The 21931-nt window shown below is 40.7% G+C and overlaps 1 protein-coding gene across 2 annotated transcripts in view; it reads right to left on the reverse strand.

Moving 5' to 3' along the window:
* The window catches only part of LOC125454665 (protein kinase C epsilon type), a 556093-nt gene that overhangs the window by 388507 nt on the left and 145655 nt on the right, over positions 1 to 21931 (reverse strand). The gene's annotated exons all lie outside the window — the stretch shown is intronic.

Genomic DNA, 21931 nt, shown 5'->3' on the forward strand with positions numbered 1-21931 from the left:
ATATGAAGCACAGGAACTTCAGAAAAGGAGGTGGCCTCTCAAGCTTATGAAAGACATACACTGAAATCATGGCTGATCTACAACCAAACTCCATTTACCATCTTTGCTCCATATTTATTAATAAAGTCGCCATAGTTTTGCCAGTCCATAGGGGTGATCTCTCATTAGAGAGAGATGACTAGTGGTGTTTTAACCTGAAGGTCATCGTGTTCAAGTGAGGTGAGGAGATGAGATCAGCACAACAGTCTGTCAATGGTAACTTCAGCCGGTACAGGAAGTGAACCCAAGCTATTGACATCATTCTACATCATAAACCAGACATCTGACGAACTGGGTGCACCAACCCCCCCTTATATAATTTATTAATAGCTTAGGTTGACAAACATCTATCGGTCTCAGATTTCAAATTAACAATGGATCTAGCCCCACTGCTCTTCACAGAGTAGAGTTCCAAAGCTCCACCACACTTTCTGCATACAAGTGTTTCCTATTTTCACTGCTGAATGATCCGGCTTTAAATTATTTGACTTCTCCCTCTCCTTCCTCAAACAACATAAATATTTTATCTGTTCTCTTTAATAGCATAAAGACTCCATTAAAATCATCCAGAATCTAATGTCAAGGGAATACAACCCAATTTATGTAATCTCACACTGTAATATAATTTCCTGGAGTCTGATATATCCATGACGCACACAGTCCAGGGCTAATTTCTCTTTTCTAGAATATCCAGCCCAGAATTGGTCACAATATTCCAGATACAGTTGTACAGAAGAATCATAAATGGAGTGCACTTTAAGCAAACAATACCTTGGTATCAAATCTCTCTGGCTCTAAGTAATTGAATGCAGCCATCCTGACCATAAGGGCCAGGGAGGAGTATTCAGACTGTTTGATCCAAATCCTGTTCACAACTTATCTGTACAGAGTTGGGATGTTCACGTGTATTGAGTAAGGTGATCTGTGGTTATAGAGGTAGTGAGGATCTGCAGAAAATGTCCTAATCCAATAGGTTCAATATATTTGCAAGCTGAGAAGATAAGGATGAAAGGTGGACAGAGAGCTGACCTTGGTTTCTTAGAGCAGGAACGTGTTGAAAAGGGGGGAAGGAAGAAGAGGCAATAGAGGAGAAGAATAACAATAAGAGTTTTTTGGGATTCAGGTGGAATATATAGCATCCTTTATAAGGGAAATGGAGAGTTTGATAGAGAATGTTACCTATTTGATTCCAGACTGAAGAACACCCAAAACCAACTTGAAAGGACATTGCAAAGGAACGACAGGATCCAGTTGTTCTGCTCCATATTTGGACACATGACATGGGGAAGTGCAGGGAAGGCCTAATAAAATGCCATTCTGTCCATTCAATCCACGCTGGAATTTTGTCACGGCAATCCTACTGTGCTTCTGTTTCTCCTTCTCTGTCTTTTTCCTTCAGCCTCTCCATAACTTCCTGCTTCAAACTCTTTAATCACTTGCTCAACAAGCCCAGTGATGAAGCATTCCATAAATTTTACAGCTCTTTGAGCAGGTGGGAAGGAGTTGGTGGTGTAATGGCCAAGACATTATAACATTGTGGGGAAGACTGCCTTTCTGCTTTTTTGGAACATCGGTGTCAGACAATAATGTTGACACTCTGCCAATTATTTTTTTAATTGTCAATACGGTTAGCAATGTCATAACGACCAGATAATTTGCTTTTCTCATGTTGATTGAGGGATAATACTGACCAGGACTCCAGGGAAAGCTCCCTGCTCTCCCCTGAAGTAGAACCATGGAATATTTTATGTCCATCTGACCAAACAGATAGGCCTATGTTTAACATCTTGTCCAAAGGACAGCACCTCCCACACTGCAGTGCTCCCTCGGTACTAAGGTTAAGTATTATCCTTAGTGTCTGGGCTCTCAAGCCCTGAAGTGGAACTTAAACCTTGAATATAATGGATCAGAAGCAAGAGTACAGCCACCTGACCCACAGCCACCATATTGTTAGATGGATCAGTTGTTATTTTCCTGTTTGTCTGTTCCAGTTTGTACGTAGCATGTTGCTATTTTGTATTTCAATTGCATCCTCTCACCATCTAGTCATGCATCTGTAGAAGCCAAAATGTGCTCAGTTGAATACTGTAACCGTCAAACGACCACCCAATATTCAGTCCCCTTTATGTTCAATTCACAGCTATAAGGAGCCATGACACTGTTCAATCCCTTCCTCGATGTCAGAAACACTTCTGTTCGATGCTTTGCTTAAAATTCTTTTAATAGAATCTCCAACTGCACTCTTTCTGAAATCTTTTCAGAGGCTGCTTGTTTTTTTTCTTCCCCTGGATCCTTGAATCTGTTATATTCAATCTGTTCATAATTAAACACAGTGGCCAAACAATGGATTGAAAGATCAAAGGATATTTTATGGCAACCAATAGTCTTTTATACAAACAGACTTTCAAATTATAATTATTTCATTTGCAATTTCAAAGACTGGTGATATCATTTCCTATTTATTTAGCCTCTTGCTTTGTGGCTCACGTAATTACCATCCTTTTTATAATGGTTCATTTTTCTAATGCATTATTCATTATTCATCTACACCCTGCCCAAAAGTAGGTTCTATGGCTCATTATCTGCAGAGTCTTCATTCTGCACCGCTGTTCAGCAGGTTTTTTTATGTCTGTGGGAGTGCTCCAACACAACTGCTACCTTTGGCCTTTTAGGTAGTGATCAAGGTTTGAAAAGTGTGATCAGAGATAATGGGAACTGCAGATGCTGGAGAATCCAAGATAACAAAGTGTGAAGCTGGATGAACACAGCAGGGCAAGCAGCATCTCAGGAGCACAAAAGCTGACGTTTCAGGCCGAGACCCTTCATTGCTGGCTAAGAAGCATTGGTAAATATCTGCACTGCATCTTATTGACACAGGCACCACTATAATTGCATGTTGATGGTGGAGGAAAGAAATGATTGTGGATGTGGTACCAGTCAAGCAGGCTGCTTTGTTCTGATCACGTTGAGCTTCTTGAATATTGTTGGAACTGCACTCATCCAGGCAAGTGGGGACTATTCCGTCACACTCATGATTTGTGCTTTGTAGATGGCAGGCAAGCTTTGGGGAGTCAGGAGGTGAGTTCCTCACATAGGATTCCAAGCCTCTGATCTGCTGTTGTTGCCACAGTTTTTATGTGGGCTAGTCCAGTTCCGTTTCTGGCGAATGACAACTCTTCAGGATGGTGAAACCGGGGCATTCAGTAATGGATAAGGAGGACTTTGCAGGGTCAACAGTTTACCATGTTCACTTCTGGTACATTGGTCAATGCAGGTGAGCCATGTAGTTTCATTCCTTTATTGAGACTTCTTAGTGGCCAGATACAGCTGAGAGGCTTGCTAGGCCATTTCAGAGGACAGCTGACAGTCAACCAGACTATTGTGGGTCTGGAGTCGCATTTAGTCCAGGCTCGGGCCTGGTGCAGTGGTAGTGTCCCTACCCCTCTGTGAGAAGGCACATGATCAATCCCACTCACTCTATCTGAAGTGGTTGATTAAAATATCAAGGTCAGACCAGGTAAGAACAGCTTGTTTCCTTCTCTAAAGTATATCAGTCCACCATTTGCAAATATAGAAGCTTATTTTTAATAAATGCACACTGACCTCAATTTACATTTTTGATTTTATCCATGCAAACACTGGAAGGTCAATTGCCATGCATGGAACGGAAGGCATACTGAAGTTAAAATGTCCCATATTGCTATGAAGTCATATGATCCACAATGATCTCTACTAATCAAACTGCTTCTTGTACCTCAGTTTCTTCCAATATTCTTTCCCCTGTGATGTTTAAAATGGGTGAAATTACTGTATAAACTGTTCCACAAGCAGGAAGTAGCAAGTAGTCCACAGAATCCAATTAATCTACATCAGACTCCTGCTTGTTGATTACAGCTCTGCCTTCAACACCATTATTCCCTCCAGACTTGATCTCAAAACTGCTCTATCCTGGTCTCAGCTCCACCCACTGCAATTGGATCCTCAGCTTTCTAACCCATAGGCTACAATCAGTGAGGTTAGGTAACTGCATCTCTTCCACAATAACACTCAACACTGGAGCTGTCAAGCATGCATCCTCAGTCCCCTACTGTACTCCCTATAGACCAACGACTGTGTTGCCAAATTCTGAACGAATACCCTCAACAAATTCGCTGACAACACCACTGTAGTGGGACGGATATCTAACAATGACAAGTCAAATATGGAAGAGAAATCGAGGGCTCGGTGACATGGTGCAATGAAAACGATCTGCCTCTCAATGTCACCAAAACTAAAGAACTGATCATCAACTTCAGAAAGAAAGAAGGAGAACATGCCCCCAACTACATCAACGGATCTGAGGGTGAACAGCATCAAATTCTTCCGACTAATGATAACCAACGCCCTGTCCTAGACTTCACATGTAGATGCAATAGTCAAGAAGGCACAACAAAGCCTCTTCTTCCTTAGGTGGCTCAGGAAATTTGGCATGTCCATCAGGTCCCTCACCAACTTCTACTGCTCTGCTCTGCCTAGGACCATAAGAAACTACAGAAAGTGGAGTGCACAGCCCAGAACATCATGACAAGCAACCTTCCATCCGTGGACTCTACATTGCAGAAAGGTAACCAACATCGTCAACGACCCATCACACCCTGATAATGATATCCTACAACTTCTTCGGTCAGGCAGCAGACACGGAAGCCTGAACACACACATGAGCGGGTTCAGGAACAGCTTATTTCTGGCCTTTATCAGACAGTTGAATGGACTGTAGCCTCAAATAATGTAACCTGCGGTATAACCTGTACATCCTTTGCTTGCTGTGATCTGCCTGTACCACTCATAAACAAAGCTTTTCATTGTGTTTCGGCACACGTGACAATAACTGCCAACGGGGGTCTATCTTGCTGGTTAGATAGCGAACAGGAGTCCCATATCTCATCATTACAGGAAGGCCTACCATAATGAGTAACAAAAACAGAAGTTGCTGGAAGAGCTCAGCAAGTCTGGTGACACCTGAGAAGAGAAATCAGAGTTAATGTTGCAGGTCTTCAGAATACTGCCAGATCTGCTGAGCTTTTCCAGCAACTTTGGTGTTTGTTTCTAATTTACAGCATCCAAAGTTCTTTTGGTTTTTATCCACCGTAATGAATGTCAGTAACAGCTCACTGTCCACTGAAAGGCTTTTCTCAGGCTCGACAATGTCAGGATAAAAGACATCACCCCACGCCCTCCCCAGTCAGAGGCCACTGGCAGCTCTACTGAAAGACAACGTTACTGGGGAGGCAGATGTTGTTGTTGTTGGTGCAACATCTTCCTGAGACCTAGAACTGCAGATGGACAAGTAAGGCATGTTAGGAGGGGATATGGGAGAAAGCAGTGTCAGCTGCAAGGGTAGGGAGGGCAGGCCTGCTTGCAACTTCCTCAATCAGGCACTGAGTACCTTTGAGCAAAAGGGCACACCTCAACTTCTACAAAGGCCTGCCTGTCATTCTGTCAAATGCATTAAACACAGTGGCAGTAGAATGAGGCCCTTAAATGGATAAGTCACGGCCCTCAGTGGCTGCAGAGACGGAAAGGCATCTATGAGTTTTACCACCATGGGCTCCCACTTGATTAAATGCCCCCCAGCACCAAACTCACCACTGGAGAGAGCACTTAATTCCACCCCATTAAACAGCAACTGCTTAGTAAATAAGCAAGATGAAACTAAAACAAAGAACTACATCGCCAGTACAAAAACAATATGTAGAGACTTTTTATCACCAAAGGAAGAAACTCTTCTAGCACCGGGTAACTTGGATATAGTGCTTTATGCTGAAGGGATCCAAGGGTGTGGGGAGAAAGCTGCTACAGGGAACTGAGTTAGATGATCTGCCATGATCATGGCAAATGGTGAAGCAGACTTGAAGGGGTGAATGGCCTACCTCTGTTCCTGTTTTCTATCTTTCAACATGAGGGGAACAAATGATGGCTTCTGAGAAGGACATAACTAGGGGATGTACCCTGACATTTGGTCCATTTATTTTCTAGAAGTGATCTCACTGGCACATAATCTGTTGTTGTCAGTGTTCCAGTAGAAAACAGAAATGGACTCAAAATTATTGTCCTCAACCATTAATTATAAAACATTTACTTTAGTTTGCTGATTCCATAGTGAACTCAAAACAAAAATTGTAAAGATAAACAGCAGATGCTGAAGATTTCAAATTCATACTGAAAATATACTGCAGGTATATTAACAACTGGACCAAAAGAAATAGAACATATAGATTGTCAAGCATTATTATGGAGAGAAAATGGTTTAAACCCAAAAGAGTAACTTTACAGTTTCTGACTGTCTATGTATTTCCACCAATATTCACTGTACTTCTTAATTATGTTTCATTGACCACTAGAGGGTGTTTATGCTCAAAGAGATGACATTTACAGCACACGTGAGGACCAAGGTAGCTCCACATCTGATGTGACAATAAGCAATACACGCACAGGCCCAGAATAGTGGTTTTGGCTGAAGAGGATGTAGGAGGTGATGCCTGAGAATATCCAGCCATTGAGCTCATAATGGCTGCCAAGAATTCAAACCCATCACAGGATTGTGATCAGGATCAGGATGATGAAAAATCATCTTTGGGACTCTCAAACGTCCCACCATCCAATGGCTGCAGAAGAAAATGTCTTACATTTGGTGTAAATCTGTGTTGAGCTATTAACTTAGTTATTCTCCTAGTTACACTTATCAAAGTCAGAAAAGTACATATTTGTGAAATTACCTTTCTACTTATTCTGCCCACCTACTAAGTCTGTATAATCTATTACATTTGAAAGCAACTCACATTCTACTATCAACAATAAATCTAATGAAATTCCAATTACTCAATGGGTTTTATCTGTTGAATCATTTCGCCTTCTACAGATATTAATTCAAACACGGATTTTGGGTTTTCTTTGTTCTGGACATTTTGTGAGTCTTCTTGCATTCTTGACTTTCCTTGACCAATACAAATTCTAAACACTGCCAATACAAATTTCAACACAATTCATGTCAAGTGACTCATCTCTCAGGATTTCCCTGTCTGTAATTTATGTGCGTGTGATGATATGTCAGTACATTCAAACACTTCCTCTCTATCCCGCACTTCTAGTAAATTATCAATATACTTGAGAAGAATGAAGATTAGATTTCCAGCTTTTTTCAATGGCATTTCCACCAAAGCATTAAAATGTCACTACTGAGCAACTTGAAGAATTCTCAAGAACGGTCAGTGGACCTGAAAGTTTAATTTTGCTTTCTCTCCAAAGATCTTGCTGGAACTGCTGTGATTTCCCAGAAATTTCTGATTTTGTTACTCACTTCTGGCATCTGTAGTTCTTTAGCTTTTTTGCAAGAATTCTTACATTTTATTCAATAAATCACCCAAACGGAATCACTTCAACTATGATGCTTGTGACAAAGAACTAACAGCAATGGACCATTTATTTTCAACTTGTTGTATTAAAAAAAATGTATCACTGGTTAGGTAGTCTGCAACCCTAAAAGCCTGTCAAGCAACAGACACCTCTGATCAGATGTAACTCATTGTGAGTGAAGATAAAATACACCATCAGATTGAGTCATGCTTTATGTTGTTTATTTGATCACTAGATAAAGTTTGCCCTTATTTCTCTGCCTTGGCAATTTACTCGCCAAAATCAGCAAGTTGTTGTAACTTAGCACTCTCAAAAGCTAGAATACGCATTCCTTTTAGACAGATGTGGCCAAACTGGTATGACAAGCAGAAGGATTTTGGAAATGCTGACAAGCACTACTTGATTGGCAGAAAGCACTTGCAGCAATCTATTTCTTTTTATTAGATGAACAGCTGGATTTATGTATCCCAAGATATCTGCAGTCTCCAGGCATTTATGGATTATGTGCCTTGATTCAATGCCATATTGGAGGCTGCCCAAAAACTTCCCAGGTAATCAATCACTTGCCTCCAATCCAGACACAGCAAATTGAAACAGAATGCATGAATCATTACTGAGCCTGACACATGCATGGGTGATGATATTCCAAATATTACAAACCAACTACTTTGTCACAGGCACTAAGACACTGGTAATGTATCTTCCCAAGTGCAGCTGATGCAAGGAATTATCCTTCAGATACTGGCTATACATAATGTATGTGTTAATTCCTCTCTTCTTTAGGCAAATGTACTAAGCCTTCACGATCACTGAATCAGTAAACTCCTGGATGCAGTTAAGTGTGGTTGGTTTAATAATTCATGAATGCACATAGCCAGAGGCGCAGAAGTTCATGAGAGCAGTGATCTTCAAGATTAAATGTTAAGCAACTAAAATCAGTGCAGGTCTCCACTGTGCTTGAAATGTCATAAACTTCACTGTTTTATTAATCCCAAATACCTTGTTTGCTGAGATAGAAACGTTGGTCGGGACAGTGGTGAACAAATACCATGCTGTCTTCTGGATGTAGCATCAAGGATTCTATTACATCCACCCAAGAGAAAGTGCAGCAGCCTTATCCTTACATCACATCTGAAAGTTGGCACAGCTGACAACGCAGTACCTCAGCAATCTGTTAATCTCGATTATGCACTAAATCTTCGAACGGAGCTTTAAAGACATAAGTGGTTTCAAATAAAACAACTTAAAACTTCACCTTCAAGGACCATGAGCAGAACACCATTACACTGTAATAATAAATTGGGGGGCAAGCATTCAGCTTTCCCAGCTCAGTCACAGAGCTGACCAAAAATCACTGACTAAGACACCTGTAAGGTTCTAAAATGATATTAATTTGCATTTTGCAGTTTAGGAATGTGACCTCCTGTTCTACTCTCATAGCTTAATTCAAAAGAATTGTCCTTAGTTTAGTCAAGGCTGTCTTTTGATGACTTGTTCCACTGTTAGCTTAATACTTATCTAGCAATACATTATATGTATGATTTAACATCCAAAAATATGACTTAATGGAAGTAACAAAAAATTAGTAAAATACCCATGTACTCAGTCCAGTAAATGGGCATGAATGGTCATACTTTCCCACGTATAAAATGAGTTAGCCACACTGCTAAGTACATGACAGTGCGACTAATATTTTAAAAATTGGTCAATTCTTGCATTAATTTTTTTTTAAAGTTTCATTTTGTCATTTAAACTAACCAGATCCCACGGATGGAAACAAAACAAATTAGCAAACATCCATTCTTTAACTTGCATTTAAAATGAATTTGAGTAGAGTGTCTCATGGTTTGATTCTGGATCATGTGCATGATTGAAAATAGTGTTTCTAGTACATGATACAAAAGAACATAGAAATGCATCACACTGGAAAAGATAGCTGCACAATCTAGATAACCCTATATCATTGTGATGCCTCACAAGCCACATTGGGATGCTCCTTACCCCGTAGGTGCCCTGTGGTTTCTTCGCAGTGGTGAAAAATCAATCAAAAAAAAATCCAAGGTCAATTAAGATGAAGAAGAGTGGAGCAAAATCCCAACAGAATTTTGTTCCTCCCAACACAGTTCCAGGTTTTAACAATGGTGCGAGCAATCACAAGGATATGGTGATCAGGATCATTACTGGGTATTCACAGAATCTTATGACACGTCACTCCTACGCCTGCTCTTTGAAAGACCCATTCGAAGACCCTTACACTTGAAAATGGTGATCAAATTTGCTGTTGTTTCTGTCAGTATGAAGGCAGCCTTCAATGCTGCCTTAAAATGACTAATTATAGATCTCTTGTCAGACCCGCCCATTTGAAGGATTACATCCGGTTAGGGGCACTGGGCCTCAGAAATGATGCAGTGATATTGCAGTGGGTACAATATAGATTCAACAAAATTATGCTGATGTTTGAAAGGTTAGACCATGAACATGAGTAACATAATCCTGATTTATATCCCCTCGAGTTTAAAAGGTTGATAGCCATCTCATGAACGTCTTTAAAATGACAACAGGATCTATTAAGGTAAATTAAAGGGGACATAATCTGTAAATTAGAGTTGGTTCATTACAGAATAAAACTAGGAAACACAGAGTTAAACAGACAGTTGGAACTCTCCATTCAAAAACAGTGGATGTTAATTGAAATTTTCAAGAGGAAGATCAAAGCATGTTCATTAACCAGTCAGGATTAATAGCACGGGTTTGATGGTTTGAATGGCCTGCCCTGTTCATGTATGAATGAAATCCCAGGCTTATCAGAACACTGAAAAGGACAACTTAGATATCAAAGTCAGATATTTCTTCAGGTGGTTATTTCACTCTTGTCCTGATGAAGGAAGGTCAACAATTACACGACACCAGGTTTTAGTCCAACAAGTTTATTTGAAGGCACAAGCTTTTGGAGTCTCACTCCTTCTTCGGGTGACACCTTGTGTTTTCTAATAAATCCGTTGGGTTATAACCTGCTGTCATGTGATTTTTGACCTTGTCCACTCCAGTCCAACACCGGCACCTCCACATCCTGATGAAGAACGCATTAGAGAAAGTTGTATAGTTTTTGGGAGAACTAATTTGGGATTTGTTTTTTTTATTTACATCTTCCTGTTAAGCAAAAACACATAACTAAATGAGTAATTATATTAGTGCCAATGATAATTCCGTCCTGACTAAAGACTGACCAATTCTTTAAAGTGAGGAGCTCAATAAACCCTGCAACTACCACAAATAGGTTTCAATAAAATCTGGGTCAGTGCAGCTCACAATGAAAATAAGAGCAACAAGCTGAGTATACCACTACCTGTTAGATTAACTAACATCTGATTAATAAGCTCTTCAACCGAAGTTTGCAATATTTGTGCTTCTACCTGAAACTGCAAGTACGATTTTCAAAGCTGCTTAATTTTTGTCTATCACAAAATAAACATCATTAAAGGGGAAGAAGAAGGATTTTTTTAAAAAAAATTTCCTTTGGTTGCCCTACATTTTTTCTAAGTTATTTTGATCCTCCCAGGTTTTGTATGATGAATTTTGCTGTCACACCTGCAGTTGTGACCTGGATTGAATTTTATCATTGCAATGCCAAAACAAGCTCTGCACAATACAGATTCAGCTGAAAAGACTTTGAAGCTATCACTGCTCTAAAAAATGGAGGTCATGAGTACTTCATTCAATCTCTAATAGTTATTGAAGTTGAAGTTCTAATTTTAATGAGGGATGTAAATCCAGTGTGTCAAAGGTGGATGGCAAACCCTTGACATAGCGTGCATGGTTTAACTCGCAAATCATATTAAATTACTCTTGTTTATCACATGGCAGACTTTGGTCATCAGTTTAGGTTTAGTAGCAGCTTCCATATGTGCACTGTCAGTATGTTATTGACTGAAGTTGGACAAATAATTTGAAATTTCTTCAGTGCAGGATGAAATGCTGAAGGATGTAGGAAGGACTACTATGGGATTTCATTTTTACTTGTCATTTCAGGCTTTTATTTTCCTTTATTTTCCAGCGAAAATACAGGACCTCCTGAATAAAAATTTTAGCTCCAACAGTAGCAAAATAACATACTTTAGGAGGCAACGTCCTAGTGGCATTATCACTGGACTCTGAATCCAGACACCCAGGTAATGTTCTGGGGATCTAGGTCTGAATCCCACCGTAGCAGATGGTGGAAGTTAAATTCAATAAACAAGAAAACCAGAATTAAAAGTCCAATGATAACGATAAATCCATTGCCATTTGTCAGGAAAACCCATCCAGTTTTCTCATCCATTCCAGGTCCAGCCTACATGTGACTCTAGACCCACAACAACGTGGTTGACTCTTAGCTGCCTTCTGGGCAGTAGGGATAGTCAATAAATGCTGCCTAGCCAGGGATACCCACATCCTGTGGACTAACTAAATAAGGGGAAAAAAAACATAGCAGGATCACATAACACAGACAATGAATGAATGGTGCCCTGACTAAAGACTGACCAGTTCTATGTAGTGGGAAGCTTCAATAAGCCACTGTAACTATACTGTTACTAATAGGCTTCTCTGATGTCTGGGCCATTCATAGGATCGTAAGCACCACAGGTTCCCTGTATTAAACAGGATGATGGAATTCAAAAACCAATAGTCCGTACTTATATCATCATGACACTGACAAAGAAGTTAAGAACTATGGTTTCTTTGTTCGATTATAGAAAACATCACACCTCCTCTTGTCCATACAGCCAGTCCTTTGCAGGAAACGGCACAGAAAAAGGGCATTCCCCACCATTGTGCTAGTTTTTAGATGGATACAAGAATGTGCCTCTTGGCCTATACCGCACATGTGCTGGGAACAGCCTCCTGCCAATGTCATCCTCACCCAATGTGTTCTGGTGGACTCAGCTGCTGTTGAGTTTTTGGTCCTGAGACTGCTGCAGCTCCTCCAACTCCGGGTGCCCCTCCCCACCCTGAAGAAATTAGCCATAATAGACCACTACAAACAGCAAGGTGACTGAGGGGAAATAAAGCAGGGAAAAAAAAACTCTTATTACCTTCCTACAATAAGCAATCTGGAAGCTAGAAACTTTCCTGGAATCACAAACAGCAGAAAGATCATATGAGTCAAAAAGAAGCAAATAAATGCCACTTTAAATAAAGCTTCAGTAAGTTAGAATTTCTTGGCTGGCCCAACACCACACAGGACTTTTACAATTTTATCTTAAAATGGCACTGATGACATAATTGCACCAAGTTCCCCCAATTTAAGTTTGAGGCCTGTCCATGCTAGTTTGTGATCTCACTAAACTACAGCCTGTTACCTACTGTGCAGCCTTAGTTTTAAAAAAAATAATGTGTGGGCAGTCATGCAAAAACATTTAAAGGGATTGCACACTGGAAAAACAGGCCTTGAAAACAACGTTCTTTTAAAAAAAAAGGAACTCTGGCCACAGCAGTCTGCTTCAAATGGCAGTCAGAGATCGGTTTGGAAATACGATGGGAGCCAATCTCCACTGCCTAAGCTGCTTCTCTCAGACATACAGGGTCAAAATCGGACACCCACATTTAATCATTATGATGGACTTGCTTCAATGAAATCTCACAAGTCTGGAAAAGGCAAACTGCATTCAATGTCATAGGAACTATGGAAGATAAGTGACTGAAAGTGCCCTTCTGCTGCTTATGAATTATTTCAAACAGATTGCAGCAACGCTGTGAAGTTCAGACAAAAAGGCTTACTTCTTGGTCTGGCTGGGAAAGGAGGAAAAACGTATCTTCATAAATCTGTATCTCCTTTCAAGTGCACAGCTCAGTACAGGCAAAAGAGGCTCTTTGGAAGTTCAGAAGACAAAGACATAATTCACATTGCTATCTTTGCCACGGCACAAAAAAAATCAGCTGATCAGCATTACAGCAGTAACTGCTGGCAGTCAAGATAATAAAATGTGAGGCTGGATGAACACAGCAGGCCAAGCAGCATCTCAGGAGCACAAAAGCTGACGTTTCGGGCCTAGACCCTTCATCAGAGAGCTTTTGTGCTCCTGAGATGCTGCTTGGCCTGCTGTGTTCATCCAGCCTCACATTTTATTATCTTGGAATTCTCCAGCATCTGCAGTTCCCATTATCTCTCAACTGCTGGCAGTCACTTGGTTTAAGGCTTGTTCTCTGACGCCGCAAGCGTGTTTTAAAAAAAACAGCAAAAAGGCTATCTAATTTAATCTGTTTAACAAAAGCACCTAGGCCACAGAAGGAGATAAAATATGTCTTTTTTTTAATATAAATTCTGTGCCTCGACGTCATTTTACTTTGTACAAAATGACACAGAACTGACTTATAACAAGTTGCACATTGCAATACATATTAGTTCCATAAGTCTCCTTTGACATGCCTGTTACCTTATTGTCTGTGTTCATTGCATCTTAAATCATATTTCTTAATAAACATACACTAAATCTACCCTGATTTTGGCCTGGTTCTCCAGGGGTTGCACATGGAGGAAAAGAAAATGCAAGATATAAAGAAAAGGCCCTGCATTCAAACATTCAGAGACCGATCATGGGCAAGTACCTGGGAGCCTGCCGTCTTAAGTTAGAAATAGTGTATAGCTTCCAAAGACAAATAGAAGGAACAAATTCCCATTTTCTCTCTCGAGGGAAAAAGTAGACAAAACTGAAAGCCAAAACCACAGATTACAATAAAATGCATTAAAGCAAACAGCAGGATTATAACCTTCACCGAGCCTGAGTCTGTAAACTGTTGCAAGCAGGCCAGCAATTTGCTGCCGGTAATTACCAATAAAGATGCAGTTGACAATTGTAATTTAATAACAGGAGGCTGAAGCAGGAGGAAGGATCATAATCAAAACTACACTCTGTTATGATGTGACAATCATTGCAATATTAGCTGACACTAAGCATCCTACACACTAAATTGTTCTTTTTGTAATTTTGTTTATTCAGACATGAGGTCTTTAATACACGAAGTAAACATATAATATTTCCATATTGATCGTGAATTATCCATAACATTCAAGGATCGCTTGTAAGTCTATATTTTAAATAGTCGCACATGTTCAGTTTATTCAATAATGCGGGTCTCAATAAATTTCCCATAATTACGTGGTGCCCTCCCCTTATTTCATGAACATATTTGGCAGGAGGATCCCACTATCAGATTTGTTTAGTCGGATGAGATCTATGGTATCTGCTTGGGCAGAACTCTCAGCGACTTTTCTCACACAATCTTTCGCTCTGCATCTCAGCAATCATGCCATCAGGTTCTAGGTCTTTGGATCTTTCTCAGGGAGTCATGTGACAGATGAGGTGCAAGTGCTTATCACTGCCAGCGCCTTCCTGCATTTAGGTCCATTCCTTCATATTCAAAACCCACTCGCAAACCTCTTCAGTGAGTCCAGAACAAGCCTTCACACTGAGGCATTTAACCGTTATTCCTGAACACATGGCCCAAAGAACAGACTTCGTGGACAATGGCCTGGAAGTGCTGGCGCACAGTGTGGTGGGAGACAGGGAAGATCTTCTTTCCAGAGATAATGGGAACTGCAGATGCTGGTTGAATCCGAGATAACAAAGTGTGAAGCTGGATGAACACAGCAGGCCAAGCAGCATCTTAGGAGCACAAAGGCTGACGTTTCAGGCCTAGACCCTTCATCAGAGAGGGGGGTGGGGAGGGGGTTCTGAAATAAATAGGGAGAGAGGGGGAGGCGGACCAAAGATGGATAAAGGAGAAGATAGGTGGAGAGGAGAGTATAGGTGGGGAGGTAGGGAGGGGATAGGTCAGTCCGGGGAGGATGGACAGGTCAAGGAGGCGGGATGAGGTTAGTAGGTAGGAAATGGAGGTGCGGCTTGAGGTAGGAGGAGGGGATCGGTGAGAGGAAGAACAGGTTAGGAAGGCAGGAACAAGTTGGGCTGGCTTTGGGATGCAGTGGGAGGAGGGGATGAGCTGGGCTGGTTTTGGGATGCAGTCGGGGAAGGGGAGATATTTTTCCAGTTGACTGCCACAGCCTAGACACAAATTTCTACCCGAATCTCTGCTGTCCAGCCTTTTATGGAGCAGATGTTTAGAAAGAAGATCAATGACCCTCTGCTTTTTGCATGGATATGTGCCACCACCTTTTTCCTGCTACCTCACACTCACTCTCTTTAACGCTACTACTGCATATCCATCTCATCAAGGCTCAAGGACTACAAATCACAGCACTGCATACATCACATCCGTTCAATGGTTCCCAAGCTCCTGAATGACAAAACCTTTCTGCTCTCAGCGTTTCTGCCTCACTCAGTAGGGGCACTCCACCATCTCCCATGTTTTTGCATCACCACAAAGTGCTCTTCCATTCACATGCATCATTCTCAATTTCTCCCTTTGCTTCATTGCAGGAACAACTGTCCCAAGTCCTGGGCTGATACCTTAACAACACCCCACATGACCAACAAATAATCCGCCATTTGCTTGAACTTGACCAATAGGACCGACTGCAACCCAATGCCTGGACTGCAAAAGCTCAGATCCTCAGACTCTTGACAGGAACAAAAGCATGACTTATTGTGGCCAATCCCTGTGGGCAGATGAGATCCTTCACCAATGTGGCAGTACTCACTGACTGACTGAAGCATTCCTTTGCCACATTAAGACCTGCTCCCCTTTGACTTTCAAAGATTTTGACTTGAAAGGACTTCAGAAATGTTTGAAGCACCTGTAGTGGGTTTGTGGAGTGAACTGCTGACACAGGCCGTCTGACAGACTGTTAGACTGGCAGCACAGTGCTCCCCACTATCACAAGCTGCTCGCTTCTTCCACTGAGATGAAAAGCAATGCAAGCCATACAGGCTGGCAGCTAGTAAGTCACGGCTGAAGTCATTGAGAATGCTCTAAGACAGCAGTATGAAATAATGGGCAGGTAGTGTCCAAGTAAGCAGCAAAGTGAGTTAGTGCTAAGAAAACAAATTAAATGGCGTAGGATGCCTCCTGTGTAGATGTATGTGTGTAGCCCTATGTGCAAAGTGGCCTGGCAGAAACATGCAAGTCATACGTGACACTGAGCTCCCTAGTGAACTGTTGGAGGATTGTAATGGTGCGAGACTTGGCTTGGGAGCAGAAATGCTATCATGGTGAGGCTCGTGGTTTGCCAATACTATTTGCATGAATGAAGGGTCAAGGGAGAATGGTGACCATGAAGCAAGCAAAGGTATTGCTCTGAAGAAACAGCTCCAAAATGGCCAAGGCAAGCATTCAGTGATCTGCAGCTGCCAGTTACTCGCTCTGCTTTCCATGTTCAAAATTGGTGCAATCTCATTTTTCAAAACAGATGAGCTGCTTAGAAATGAGGAGAGTTGAGGCTTTGCTAAAATACAAATGCAAATGCATGAAAATAAGGGGGTCATTCATCAATGCTGAATGGTAAAGTCACCATTTAAGGAGTGAGGGGAAAATTCAGTAAGTACTTATCCATGTCAAGAATCAGAGATTTTCGTTCTCTCTGTACCTTCCTGTATTTCTCACCATCACTCATGCCCCAAAAGGGATGGGAAAATTCCACTCATTCTTTGTCTTCCCCTTAGTATATTTTTAGCCCTTTTTTCTCTGGTCATTCTGAAACCTGCTTCCAGTTAAAGATCTCTGCACTTTATGTATTATTATATAGCTGTTGTTGGTTAATAATCCCAACAAAGATATTAATCAGTGTTTCTAGGTTAGAATTTATTATCTCTGGACTGATTTAAACAAGCAACAGGCGTAATGGAAGGAGCTCAATCCAAAACATTACAATCAATGATGGACACAACATGAGCAACAAACAGGTCCCCATCAAAAGTACTAGACATTAAGTAAATGAAGCTGAGAAACAGAGAGTACTTCTCATGAGTTCCATTCAGAGGGTTAAATCTCCAGGCCATCCCTTCACCTCCTTTTGTACTCCTTTTCAGCCTTATCAACATTGGAAACTGAGGAGCTAACCATTCATTTCACTTGTTTGCTTTAAATGTCTGATAATTGGCTGTCACTGTCAGACAGATGTAGTGACTACTCTTCCAAAGCAATTCATTAGCTCTGGAGCAACCTGGGGAATGGAAAGATGCCATATAAATTAGATTTATTTCTTATCAACATAAGTTAGTGATTAGTTTTGGATCTCCTGCATAAAGTATTGTCATAACAGAGACATGCACACAACTGTAAAGACAGTTGGGAAGAGATTGATTAACCATCAATGTCACCTCTAACGGTACTGATACATATACAGAGTGGCAGCAGTTTGGAACTCTCCTCTGACAGTGGCAATTGATATGTGATCAATTATCAACTTTAAATCCAAGATGAACAGATTTTAGGGATATGAGGTAAAGATGGGTATGTTATTTCAGATCACAAATCATCCATGATCTCACTAAATGGTAGAATAGCTTGAGAAAATAAATGGCCTACTCCTGTTCCTATGTCTCTTGCCCCCTTCAACCAGTCAATATAAACTGCCTATAGTATTCAGGGATGTACAGATTAGGTGGATCACAGGGGGAGGTGTCTGGGTGGGATACTCGAGGTTTGGTGTGGACTTGTTGGGCTGAAGGGCTTGTTTCCACACTGTAGGGATTCTAAGATAAAAGATACAGCCACTATCCAATTGGTTGGAAAATGGCGGGACTTTATAGTGCCCTGTCAGGCAGTCCTCTCACCATTCTTCTTGAAAAAAAATCACTGAAGGGTTACTGAGCTTGTTAATAATACAACCATAATACAGATGATGTGGGCAGTTTAGTGGGAGTCAAGAAGGTCATTTTTAAACTACATCGTTGCAAAATCAAAAGTGAGGAAGCATCATTCAGGGGATACCTGTAGAGGAATTGCTACCACAATGTCAACTGCACCCTTCGTCCCTCTCTGCCTGGCCTCAAATCTCCAACCATTCTATGTCCAAACTCCCAGGCTTCCTTGGGTCCAGATGTCATGGGCTGTATCCCTCCTGGATATATGTGCAGTCCCACAAGTGCCCACTGCTGTATTAGGATCAGACTGATCGGCTGGCAGCTGTCAAGGGCAGAACTTCCTCCTTTGAGGAGCAGATGTCTAACACTGACCTCTTCAAGGCTGCCTAGAGTGAATGACAGATGCTGGACAGTCTCACAGAACATCAGCCAGTGTGATACTGACTTTTCTTGCTGGGTGACTGCAGCATGTAAGCAGCAACACACCCACACCCACCACCACAGCTTCATCACCTACAAAATTCCTCGCTGCAGTTACATGATGTAACTTCAAGGGACCTGCTCGTGATGTTCACCTCATGGCCTAATTGTACAAAGCTTGCTGTCTCCACCTTACTTCAAGACATAGCACAACACAGAGCAATTAAACAGGAGTGGGTGAAATTGGTACATGCAATGGAGCTTCAGAACTATATTCAAAATTGAACATTTGCAAGTTCGATTTGATATTCTTTTCAAGCGTATGTTGAGGATGAGAATGAATCCATCCCAATAAATCTGCATTTTCACCAGAAATAGTAAGTACTGTTGTCATAAACTAGCAACAGTGAGCAAACAGGTTTGCAAAACAGAATATCCACTGGAGAGACTTTAGTTTGCTTACTTTTAGACATCTTAGGAAGGTATTTGTTAACTACTCAGCTGCTATTGAAATTACATAGCACAATGCAGACTGCCAAAAATAGCATGACACATTGTTTACTGAAATGATCGCATACTCAGTGAAAGAAATATGTTAATTTGAACAAGTATTCTTTTCTCATAATGTTAGGTTTTTTAAAATACAAAAGAAATAGTAGAAATATCATCTATAGTTCTCAATTCTTTACTAATTCTGGTTTAAAACAACTGATTTCATCTTATTTTTGGATTCGCCATGTGACAGTGTTACTTTGCAACAGCAAGGTAACAGACCCCTCTTCTACTCAACATTCGGTGCTTTGATTAAGTATGTTTCCCTTATGGCTTTGTCACTTTCTCCACCCTGTTTAATAATGTTGGGTTATACGTGAGAAAAGTCCTTCAAGTTTGCATATAAACAGTAGTAAGTATGCCTTGAATTAGTTGCCTTTTATTTCATGTATTACAACTATGAGCCACCAACATACCAGCAAAGGAGGCCCTTCCACTCATTGTGTCAGTTCTGCCTCTTTATTAAAGCAATTCAAATCCAAGCCCTTGGACCTGTTCTCTTCCTATAGCACTGCCTTTTATTCTTACCTTTCTAAGATAAAATTGTTCCTGCTGCTACTTCCAGGGTAAAGCAAAAAATCTACAACATTGTGTCTCACAATTATGATATTAAATGGAGAATGTCCAATCTGTGCAATATGACTATCAGTCTATCATGTAGAAAAATATGAAATTGTCCATTTTGGCACAAAGAATGCAAAACAAGCATACTTTCTAAGAGGTGTAAAGTCTCAGATGCAGAGGGATCTGTGTGTCTTAGTGCATGAAACACAAAGGTTAATATGCAGATTAAGCAAGTAATTAGGAGGACTAATACAACATCATAATTTATTGTAAGGGAAATCTGATACAAAAGTATGGAGGCTATCCTTCATTTATAAGAGATGTAAAACAAAAAGAACTGTACAGATCCCACAGAATACAAATATCAACAGAGTCACAAAGCGACTTATACTTAAAAAATATTATGAAAGGAAATTTGCAAGGGACAGAAAAGACACTAAGAACAAATTTTACAGTTACATAAATAGAAAGCAGCTGGTTAGGAGTACTCTTGTCTCACTGAGGCTGCAAGTGGAGATATTGTCACCGACCAGGGGGAAATGGCAGACATTCTGAATGATTATTTTGTTTCAGTATTCACAGCAGTATTAGAAGTCCCAAAAAAATTAACAGGGAATCAAGGACAGGGTCTCAATAAAATTAGTTTTAAGTATGTCATCATTAATGGGGAACTTAATGGAACTGAAGACTGACAAATCCCTAAGACCTGCTGGGGATTAAAGGAGGTAGGAGTGCACATTGCCGATGCCCTAACCATAAGCTTTCAGACATCGCTGCATTCAGGAGTTGTGCATCTGGTTTGGAAATTTGCTCATCTAACTCTGCTCTTTCAGAAGGGTAACAGAGCGAAGTCAAGTAATTACAGACCAGTTAGCTTAACATCTGTAGTGGGAAAATTTATTAACTAAGCATAGAGTTGGATCACCTTGATAAATTTCAGTTTATCAGGGACAGTCAGCATAGATTCATAATGGGTAGGTCATGCCTGACAAACTTCATGGAGTTTTTAGCAGAAGTGGAAAAAGTGGTAGACAGACTAAGTTGACGGACAGAGATAAGTTGTTTATATGAACTTCTCGAAAGCTTCTGATAAAGTCCCACACAAGAGTTTATGGGAAACCCACGGAATTGAGTGCAAATTACTGATGTGGATAGAAAGTTAGTTGAGTGACAGGAGAGAGTTGGAATAGTGGGTAAGTACTCAAATTAGCAGAACATGACCAAAGGTGTCCTGCAGGGATCAGTGTTGGGGCCTCAATTATCCACAACGTTCAATGAAGATTTGGTTAATGGCATAAAAAGTCAAATATCCAGATTTGCTCATTGACACAACATTGAGTGGCAGTGTAGACAGTATTTATAACAAATTACAACAGGGTATAGATAGATTAGATCAATGAGCAAAGCTGTGGCAGATGGCTTATAATGTCCATTTCGGACCAAAAAAGGACAGATTTGGGTTTGTTTTAGAAGGCACAATGTGAAATACAGTGGATGTCTGATGAGATTTGGGGGTTCAGGTACACAGCTCTTTAAAATGCTATGACTGGGTACAGAAATAGTCAAGAAAGCTAAAGAACTGCCGGCCTTCAAATCTAAGGGCTGAGTGTAATGCTGCAGACATTATGCTGCAGCTCTACAAATCCCAAGTGAGATTCCCTTAAAAGTAGCAGATCTGAGCACTGCACCTTAGGAAGGATATTTTGCCCCTGGACAGAGTTCATTGCAAGTTTACAAGGCTGATACCTGGGCTTCAGGGTTAAGTTACATGCAGAGATTAGATACATTAGACACTTACTTTCTAGAATTTAGAAGGTAAAGAAATAATCTAATCAAAGTGGGGAAGATGCTGTTGATAAAGATCAACTATCTCCACCAGTTGAAGATTGTAAAACTAGTGGGCGTAAACTAAGAAGTAGGGCCAGACCATTTAAGAGGGATGTTAGGAAAGAGAAGTGGAGGTTCAGAATTCTTGTCCTCAGTCAGTGGTCGATGATAATTCAATGGTTACATTTTAATTTTAAATAAACAAACATTTATTAAGCAAGGCTATCATGGGATATGGGCCCAAGGCAGGCATATGAAGTTAGGCTACGGATCAGCCATGATCTAACTGAATGGCAGACAAGGCTCAAGGAGCTGAATGGCCTGCTCCTGCTCCTAATTCATATCTTTGTACGTTCGTACATTTATATTTATAAATAATTCCAGAGGGCAACCATAAA

Source organism: Stegostoma tigrinum, chromosome 9 (assembly GCF_030684315.1).
Source record: "Stegostoma tigrinum isolate sSteTig4 chromosome 9, sSteTig4.hap1, whole genome shotgun sequence".
In the NCBI taxonomy this organism is placed as follows: domain Eukaryota; kingdom Metazoa; phylum Chordata; class Chondrichthyes; order Orectolobiformes; family Stegostomatidae; genus Stegostoma; species Stegostoma tigrinum.